The sequence below is a fragment of the Microcaecilia unicolor genome, chromosome 8 (genome assembly GCF_901765095.1).
Source record: "Microcaecilia unicolor chromosome 8, aMicUni1.1, whole genome shotgun sequence".
NCBI classification, from domain to species: Eukaryota; Metazoa; Chordata; class Amphibia; order Gymnophiona; family Siphonopidae; genus Microcaecilia; species Microcaecilia unicolor.
Window position 1 is genome coordinate 102018548 of NC_044038.1, and position 10511 is coordinate 102029058.

Consider the following 10511-nt stretch of genomic DNA (forward strand, 5'->3'; position numbering starts at 1 on the left):
CAAAGGAAGTAAAGCTTGCACTGGTGATACTTTATCCTGGCAAACTTCATGGCAGGCTGGTCCCCATGCCAGCAATTGACCTGACGCCCAATCAATGCGAGGATTATGCAAACGAAGTCATGGTAATCTTAGAATAATGGAATTAATAGCTGATGGAAGTACATAAAAGGAGAAGATCTCCTGATGTAAGACCTGTAATGGGCACGGTTCTGGTGTGCAAGATTCCTTGAACAAGACCAAACACCAATGATGCTGAAATGAGACGCACCAAAGTCTGGGTAGGAATTTGGTGGTTCCTTATTAGGTTTTCTACTAATGAAATTACCACCTGTACCAGAGTCAATTAGCACTTCCACACAGGGGTCACCCTTCACTGACAACAAAACTGGTACCAAAACTTGTGTCAGGGGAGGAAAAAGGTTTCTGCCCAGATCCTGTCTCCCCAGGCAGGATCAGGGCTGTGGGTTTTCCGATTTCAATATCTTCAAACAATCACAAACAAAATGTCCCTTCATTCCACAAAAAAGGCAGAGACCCTGGGAATATCTTTGCCGCTTATCCTGGGCCAAAGTACTTAAAGTTCGACCTGCATAGGCTCAGACCCATCAGCGAGGTATGCGGCTGGGAAGGCGAGCTCTTATATCAAAACCTGATCAGTTCGCCCAAACCTTTGACTGGCAAGATGCTCACTGGCACGTTCTCTGAAACGAATGTCCACCTGGGTACAGCGATGAATGAGGTCATCCAGGTGGGAGGGTAGCTCACAACCAACCAGTTCGTCTTAATAGTAGGAGAAACCCCGTGCCAGAATACAGCAGTAAGACTGTGATTGTCCCATCCCAGTTCAGCTGCCAGGGTTCAGGACTGAATGGCATATTCACCCAGTGAAAGCCGACCCTGGCACAGATTCAGTAGTTGGGTGGCCATAGATTAAGCCTTCCCGGGTTCTTCAAAAATAAGGCAAAATTATTCCAGGAACTCCATCAAACTATAAAGTTTGACGTGGAGGAGTGGCCTAGTGGTTAGGTGGTGGACTCTGGTCCTGGGGAACTGAGGAACTGAGTTCGAATCCCACTTCAGGCAGCTCCTTGTGACTCTGGGCAAGTCACTTAACCCTCCATTGCCCCAGGTACAAATAAGTACCTGTATAAAATATGTAAGCCGCATTGAGCCTGCCATGAGTGGGAAAGCGTGGGGTACAAAAAATGTAACAAAAAATATATATATGGTCCTTCTTCTCTCATAAAGGTGAGACCCACGCAAGAGTGGATCCCAAGAGCTAGGAGATAATGTACGCTACCTTCGCTTGATCCATGGGAAAATCCTGAGCCTGTAACTTGAAGACAATTTGGCATTTATTAAGAAAGTCCCAACAAATCTTAGTATCACCATCATAATGAGGGGGCTGGACTACATGAATGCCTATGCCACCCATTGCGGGGGTTTTCTGGCCTAGGAGACAAAGGATTCCCAATAGTTCCAGTAGCCAAAAGAGTGTCAACCCGTTGATTCAATGCATCAGCAGCTCCCATAACCTGTTGTACCTGGGCATGGAGTAACTGCATAGCAGAGGGCTCGGTCAAGCTCACGGCTCTAGCGTTCTGTTAGGTTTAATCGTGAGCCCTTGGACCTAGGCTGAGTCCTAGGGCAAGCCTAGACCAAGGCCTAGGGAAGACCAAGCTCATGCCATAAAAAGACAAAGGGCTATGAAGCCTGGCACACTCAGGAACACCACTGAACACCACCACTAGTATTCAATTCTCTCACAGCACTCAATCAAACATCCTACTTTGACAAGAATTCGTTACTGGAGAATGTAGTGACAGCAGCTGGCCTTACAGAGTTTAAGGGGGGTTTGGACAGATTCCTGAAGGAAAAGTCCATTGAACATTATTAAATATATATATATATATATATATTTTTTTTTTTTTTTTTTTTTGGGGGGGGGGGGGGGGTTGCCGGGTTCTTGAAGCCTGGATTGGCTGCTGTCGGAGACAGGATGCTGTGGCTTGATGGACCCTTGGTCTTTTCCCAGTATGGCGGTGCTTAGTGCTTAAGAATACCCACCCAACTAACTGCCTTCCACAGTCGTTTTAGAACTCTGTCCAGGACTCTGACAGAACCCTGCATGCAGCTCTGTCAAAGTTCCAGGCACATGCTGCATTTATAACCCTTTCACCATCCTAATGCAACCATTTCAGAAACTTTTAGCCAATGCAAATAATAAAGCAACAGGTCCAGCAAAGCCTGCTGTCTCTTCCCCCCCCCCCCCCCCCCCCCCCCCTACAGCTGCCACACATGCAGTAGGACCCACGAACGTGCACACCAGTGCACAGGCTCTCTCCTCTCTCCCCACACGCAGCAGAGCATTCTGTCACCGTAGCACTCCACAGCTTTTGAGCTCTGGTTGCCTACACCAATGCCATTCCAGGATTACTCTGGCCACCACTCTACCATTTCTGCCACGGTTCTCTCCCCTGCAGACCGGAGCAGAACCGAGCCTTTCTGTCCCATGGCAACCATGGCAAAATTCCAGCCCGGACCTGCCCCTGCCACAGCCTCAATCCGGCACCAGACCTGGACCACAGGTATTTAAAAGTTTTTTTTAATTAAACCCACTGGGTTACAATAAGAACAGAGCACTAGCCTTCGCAAAAAAAAAAAAAAAAAATCAAGAGGCAAAACTTCCCACAGAAACAGGGAGGCCTACAAAACTCCCTGGTAAAGATGCAGATGTACTGCCAATATAAACAGAGTTCTAGTCACAAAAAGAAAACTCCCCAACTGAAGTGAGGGAAACTTTAAGGGATTTGAACCTGGGTCCCTTGGTTTACAGTCCACAGCATTAATCACTAGGCTGCCCCTCTGCTTTGTACTTTCAGAGTGTTGTGTGTTCCTTTTTTTTTTTTTTTAATTCTAAGTAAGTGGTCTATGACCAAAAATGGAGAGGACTCAAAGCCCTCCAAAGTAAGAGTATATTTATTTTATTTGTAGCATTTGTATCCCACATTTTCCCACCAATTTGCAGGCTCAATGTGGCTTACATTTGCCGTAGTGGCGGTGCCAATTCCGGTTAACAGAATTACAATGGTATTGCTTTAAGGTGCATACATACATGGTAAAGAAGAATACATTATGATATTGCATTTAGGTTCCTGAGTGATAGATGGAATGTAACATATGTTAGATCATTCAATTATAGAGAAATCGTTTTCGAGATAAGGAGTAAAGTTGGTATTGCATTAAGGTGCGTACATACATGGTCAAGAAGAATACGTATGATATTTCATATAAGTTCCTGAGTAATAGATTGGATTGTAACCTATGTTAGGTCATCAGTTATAGAGAAATCATTTTCAACGTTATGGGTTAAAGTGGTAGTGCTTGTTCATTAATAGCAATGAGGTTAGTCAGTCACAGTGCTTTTTTGTACTCATTATGGGCGGGGGTCACCACATATGGCTCCACCCCTATGATAGCCCACCACCACATTAGCCACACCCCTTATACCAGCTATGGCGCATATAAACAGACATCACTGAAAACATTATACTAGTATAGGAGAACAAAATAACGTGATTTTTTTCATTATAAATAATTTCTGTAAGCTGTTACATTTCCAGTATACCCAGTGCAAAATAAGACAGCAGATGTAAGTTCTCAAATTGGACATATTTCAAACACTAAAATGAAAATAAAATGATTTTTTCTACCCTTGTTGTCTGATGACTTTGTTTTTCTTTCCATATTGGTCCCAGTCTCTGATTCTGCTGGCTCTCTATCTGTTCCCTTAACTCCGTTTCCAGGGCTTCCTTCCATTTATTTCTTTACTTCCGCCTTTTTTCTTCACTTCTTGTCCTACATCGTAAGTAAAAACTGTCCACTGGATCCAGCTTCTGCCTATTTTCTTCATCCATGTGCAGTTTTTCTCCTCTCTTCCTTTTCCCTCATCTCATCTCATTCCTCACTCTTCCCTCCCCACCATCCATGTCCAGCCATTTCTTCTCTCTCCCTTCCCTCTCCTCCCATCCATGTCCTGCAACTCTCTTCTCTCCCCTGCCCCCCTCCAGCCATCCATACCCACCCAGTGATTCCCTTGGCTCCCCTGCCCCCCCCTCCAGGCATCCATCCCCTCTCTCCCTGAGCCCTGCCCTCCCATCCATGCTCCTCTGTCCCCTGCCCCCTCCATTCATCCCTATCCAGCAATTCCCCTCTCTCCTGAGCCCTTTGCATCGCCCACCAAAAACTGACGTACCCCACAACGCCAACGAAGGACGTCGCGACAAACAAGGGGGGCCCCTGCCGCACACTCTCTGGAAGGGAGGGACACACAATTCCTGCACCTCACACGCTGATCCGGTGCAGCAAAAGGTGCCGTAATAAAATATCACAAACTCCCACCTCCATCCGCCCACCCACCCAACATACCTGCCCAAATACGATCAGCTGTTTTTTAGAAGCAAGACGTTATCGCAGGCAGCCAGCAGACATTGGCTGTTCACTCTGAAGCCACTCCTCCTCTAACCTGACATCAATGCCCCTGGTGGACGAATCTGGAGGAGCGCAGTGATGTCAGAGGCCAGAGGAGGAGCGGCTTCAGAGTGAACAACCAATGTCTGCTGGCTGCCTGCGGTGCCGTGTTGCTTCTAAAAACAGCTGATCGTGTTTGGGCAGGTATGTTAGATGGGTGGCCGGACGAAGAGGGGGGGAGCGGCGGTATTGACGACCTGCGTGGGGTGGAAAGGGGGTGCAGTGGGTGCGGAGACGGGCCTCTTTTACTAGTTTAAAATAAAGAAAAAGGATCCTCAGGGGGAGAAGAGGGCGTCAGAACGCAGGGCAAAAAAAAGGTGCCGGTACGCCGTACCATTGCATACCGGCACAAAAAAAGCACTGGTCAATCAAGTGATAAGAGTTTGGTTCTGTCTAGTTCATGATCAGTTCTTATTATTAGTAATTAGGATGGTTTATTTATAGTATGCCTTCTTGAACAGATCTGTTTTCAGTAGCATACAGAATACAGTAAAGAGCTCCGTTCAAGGCAAGCACGTAGACATTCAAGGAAAGCTCCACAGAGAAGGCCAGCCTGTGAGCCCGCATAGCCAACAATGCCACGCCACCTTTCGCTGGCAAGTGGGCTCTTGTCACAGCAGCCACTAAAGCCTCTACGTTAGGCAACATGAATCCTGCCAGGTCTATCTGGGAAATACACCCCCAAAGACTGACCTCCAAAACAGCCTCCCTGAGCCTAAAAGAAATACCAAAGCGGGATGAGACCGAGAGAGAAAGGCTCCAGGATGCCTTGGAACTTGCAGAGCGCTTGCCTAAATAGCCAGAGACACAGAGAAGACCTCGAATCCACCTCTGAACTGGAGCTAAAAACATCTCCGCTGTACCAGCTAGGCTAGGCTCAGTGGGAGGGAGAGCCCCAGGGGGGCCAAGTGACCAAAAAGGTAGCCCTGGCAAAAATCCTGTTCAATGCGCAGAACAGGTAGCCAACATGCCCAAAGAAAGGCACAGAAACCCCCAGGAGAACTGCTCCTGAGGACCCCTGAAGAAGGACTCTCCAACACTGAGAGGGGAAACAGCTCTAGAGTTGCCAGCAGCCATGCCAGATCAGAAACCATGGTCTCATCACTGTGGTTAAGCACCACTGTTGCTCAAAATGGCTGCCACTGCGTGATGACCGTATGGAGAAGGAAACTGTGCAGCTCCTAAGCAGGATACTGGCACATTCTCACCCAGCACAAGCGCCTCCACAACACAGGCCTCGAACAGCCCCCCTCCAGAGAGGTACCCAACACTGCTTTCCGTGTCCTCCAACGGGATCAGCATGGACGACTACTGGAGCTATACATGATACAGAGAAATGGAAACCAGTCCCACAGCAAGGAAGAAAAAACAAGGACACACTCACTCCATGAAGTGAGCCCTGCCCCTGAACTCTGCGTTGTCCGAGGCACTCAAACGCTCTCTCCTCAACCAGTCCTTATACTGGGAAAACCCAGTATCACTCCGGCAGCCAACCAAGGACAGGAAACTGCCCAAAGGCTCTGCTGAACCGACTGCTTCACAGACCGATTTGTGTGCGGGGTTTTGTTGTTTTTGTTGTTGGAGTACTGTTCCCTTCAGTGAGGAAGGAGAATGGAGAAAGGGCTGGAGAGGGCAGAAGGGGGGGGGGGGACCTGAGGTGACCAGGTGTACACCCTAAAGGAGTCACCGCTCAGCCGCACACACCAGAGCTCTACTGAACTGAGAAACCCAGAACAGAAGCTAGCACCAAATGAAACCAGGAGCTTGGAAGAGACCATCTATCTGCTTGCTATAGATAGAGAATACTGACTGACCAAGGAACATCCCGTCCTATAAGGCAGTGCAGTTCAGTGCTCTCTGTCTCCACCTTCTGGTAGATGGTCACAACCCACAAGTTTCTGGATTTATCTGCTGCTGCTGCTGCTGCAGAACAGCTAGATCTTAGCCATAAGGGTCAGCACTGGGAAGAGTACAGGAGTGCTAGCACGTATCCACTGAGCAGCAATATTCAGCTGCAGAATGGAAACATGGAAACATTATGTTTTTAGAATGAGGTCTGCTGACTGGTCACTGGTTATATGTGTATCAGTGGCACTATTTGAGCGAGTAGGGCCACAGGGAAATATATATATACAGTTAATGCCAATACCAGCACTTAACTTTAAACAGTGGCTGCCCTGGCTTAATAATGGGCTTATAATTTATACCTTTAAAATTATACCTGTTATTTGGCTAGACCGACTTGGACATACCTACTGTATATGAATTAATTTGCCTTGAGTTACAAAGAAAAGGTTGTGAGTCAAATCAAATCAAATAAATAATAAATAAATAAATAACATAACATAAATTACATGGAAAGCAGTGGAATTTTCCAGCCCCTCTTATAGAATACCAGTTTGGCTGTATGGTGACCTGTATGGCCAGAGGTCACCATTTTGTGTCTGCTAATTTAAAAAAAGAAAGACTTACATAGCTGGAACCTCAGCCAAGTTTGTTAAATATCAACGTTGTCCATAAGCCTAAACCCAATTAGATTGCAGCTGTCATTCTCACATATCCCAAAATACATTTTGATCCCCTGTGTATACTCACAAGTTATATAGCAAAGCATCAAACTTACACCAGGGCTAATATTACAAAGTTACTAGATGGTTCCAGGTCATTAAGGACAAACTAAACTAGTCTTGGTTTATCCCCATTGCATCTTGTATATCCTAATTTTCTTTAAAAACAAACCTAGAACTACAAGTCCATAGCTGCAATAGGATAAACCTAGGATGGATTCAGTTGCCATCTAGTAAGTTTTAATAAAGTCCTATACCAGGAATAACCTGGAATATGAGGTTGAAAGGTTCTTTCCATTCAGATTAAAATAGCAGCTGCAGGAGATCCAGGATGTCATGCTGAGTGAAATGCTGCTAGTTGTGAGTCCTCATAAACATCGCTGAGGGCCTATACACAGGACTTTTCACAAGTGAGGTGCTCACATCTGAGTGGCATGGACCTGAAAACTGTTCTTTGAATATTTCATATGTCACTGCAGAGCTGTCATATTCCACAGTTCTAGGAGGGGGATTTTAAGCCAGCCCTGGATTTCTGACTACCCTGTCCCTGTTGCATATGGGCCTGCAACATTGATTTCAATGGGTAAACTCAGGAACTACAAATCCACACTGCTTTAGGAAGCAAGTTGAATGGCAGAACTGGGTAACATGGCAGTTCTGTGGTTTTAAACTTATAAGTACATAAGTACTTAAGTATTGCCATACTGGGAAAGACCAAAGGTCCATCAAGCCTAGCATCCTGTTTCCAACAGTGGCCAATCCAGGTCACAAATACCTGGCAAGATCCCCAAAAAGTACAAAACATTTATACTGCTTACCCCAGAAATAGTGGATTTTCCCCAAGTCCATTTAATAATGGTCTATGGACTTTTCCTTTAGGAAGCCGTCCAAATCTTTTTAAAACTCTGCTAAGCTAACCGCCTTTACCGCATTCTCTGGCAACGAATTCCAGAGTTTAATTACATGTTGAGTGAAGAACTTTTTCTCTGATTGTTTTAAATTTACTACATTGTAGCTCATCGCATGCCCCCTAGTCCTAGTATTTTTGGAAAGCGTAAACAGATGCTTCACGTCTACCTGTTCAACTCCACTCATTATTTTATAGGACCTCTATCATATCTTCCCTCAGTCACTGTTTCTCCAAGCTGAAGAGCCCTAGCCACTTTAGCTTTTCCTCATAGGAAGTCGTCCCATCCCCTTTATCATTTTCGTCACCTTTCTCTGCACCTTTTCTAATTCCATTATTTCTTTTTTTGAGATGCGGCAACCAGAATTGAACACAATATTCAAGGTGCGGTCGCTCCATGGAGAGATACAAAGGCATTATAACATCCTCATTTTTGTTTTCTATTCCTTTCCTAATAATACCTAACAATCTATTTGCTTTCTTAGCCGCAGCAGCACACTGAGCAGAAGGTTTCCAAGTATCATCAACGACGACACCTTCATCCCTTTCTTGGTCGGTGACTCCTAACGTGGAACCTTGCATTATGTAGCTATAATTTGGGTTCCTCTTTCCCACATGCATCACTTTGCACTTGCTCACATTAAACATCATCTGCCATTAGATTCCAGTCTCCCAGTCTCGTAAGGTCCTCTTGTAATTTTTTATAATCCTCTTGCGATTAACGACTTTGAATAACTTGTGTCATCAGCAAATTAATTACCTCACTAGTTACTCCCATCTATAGGTCATTTTAAAATATGTAAAAGCAGTGGTCCCAGCATAGACCCCTGGGAAACTCCACTAACTACCCTTCTCCATTGAGAATACTGACCATTTAACCCTACTCTTGGTTTCTATCTTTTAACCAGTTTTATTCCACAATAGAACACTACCTCCTATCCCATGACTTTCCAATTTCCTCTGGAGTCTTTCATGAGGTACTTTGTCAAACACCTTCTGAAAATCCAGATACACAATATCAACCGGCTCCCCTTTATCCACATGTTTGTTCACCCCTTCAAAGAAATGTAGTAGATTGGTGAGGCAAGATTTCCCTTTCCATGTTGACTTTGTCTCATTAATCCATGCTTTTGAATATGATCTGTAATTTTGTTCTTAATAATAGTCTCTACCATTTTGCTCAGCACCGATGTCAGACTCACCGGTCTATAATTTCCCGGATCTCCTCTGGATCCTTTTTAAAAAATCGGCGTTACATTGGCCACCCTCCAATCTTCCGGTACCACACTCGATTTTAAGGATAAATTCCATATTTCTAACAGTAGCTACGCAAGCTCTTTTTTCAGTTCTATCAGTACTCTGGGATGAATACCATCTGGTCTAGGAGATTTGCTACTCTTCGGTTTGTAGAACTGCCCCATTACATCCTCCCGGTTTACAGAAAATTCATTAAGTTTCTCCGACTCGTCAGCTTCGAATACCATTTCTGGCACCAGTATCCCACCAAAATCTTTCTCGGTGAAGACCGAAGCAAAGAATTCATTTAATCTCTCCGCTACGGCTTGTCTTCCCTGATCGCCACTTTTACTCCTCGGTCATCTAGCGGTCCAACGATTCTTTTGCCGGCTTTCTGCTTTTAATATACCTAAAAAAATGTTTACTATGTCTTTTTGCCCCCAATGCAATTTTTTTTTTCAAAGACCCTCTTAGCCTTCCTTATCAGTGCTTTGCATTTGACTTGACATTCCTTATGCTGTTTCTTATTATTTTCAGTGGTTCCTTCTTCCATTTTCTGAAGGATTTTCTTTTAGCTCTTATAGCTTCCTTCACCTCACTTTTTAAACCACACCGGCTGTCGTTTGGTCTTCCATCCTCCTTTTTTAATACAAGGAATATATTTGGCCTGGGCTTCCAGGATGGTGTTTTTGAACAGCATCCACGCTTGATGTAAATTTTGACCCTCGCAGTCGCTCCTCTAAGTTTTTTTTCACCGTTCTTCTCATTTTATCATAGTCTCCTTTTTTGAAGTTAAACGCTAACGTATTTGATTTCCTATGTATACTTACTTCAAGCTAATATCAAATCCGATCATATTATGATCACTGTTATCAAGCGGCCCCAGCACCATTACCTCCCGCACCAGATCATGTGCTCCACTAAGGACTATGTCTAGAATTTTTCCTTCTCTCGTTGGCTCCTGTACCAACTGCTCCATAAAGCTGTCCTTGATTTCATCAAGGAATTTTACCTCCCTAGCGGCCCTGATGTTACATTTATCCAGTCAATATCGGGGTAATTGAAATCACCCATTACTATTGTGTTGCCTAGTTTGTTTGCGTCCTTAATTTCCTTTAACATTTTTGCATCCGTCTGTTCATCCTGGCCAGGTGGATGGTAGTACACTCCTATCACTATCCTTTTCCCCTTTATACATGGAATTTCAATCCATAGTGATTCCAAGAAGTGTCTTGTTTCCTGCAGAATTTTCATTCTATTTGATTCAAGGC

At 44.8% G+C, this 10511-nt stretch overlaps 1 protein-coding gene across 1 annotated transcript in view; it reads right to left on the reverse strand.

Annotated features, from left to right (window-relative positions):
* Nucleotides 1-9367, reverse strand: part of LOC115475916 (phospholemman-like) — a 228126-nt gene extending 218759 nt beyond the window's left edge. The window contains exon 1 of the mRNA XM_030211989.1: nucleotides 9363-9367. The gene's annotated coding sequence lies outside the window, so the exon portion shown is untranslated. The remainder of the gene's footprint in view (nucleotides 1-9362) is intronic.
* Between the last annotated feature and the right edge of the window lie 1144 nt (nucleotides 9368-10511).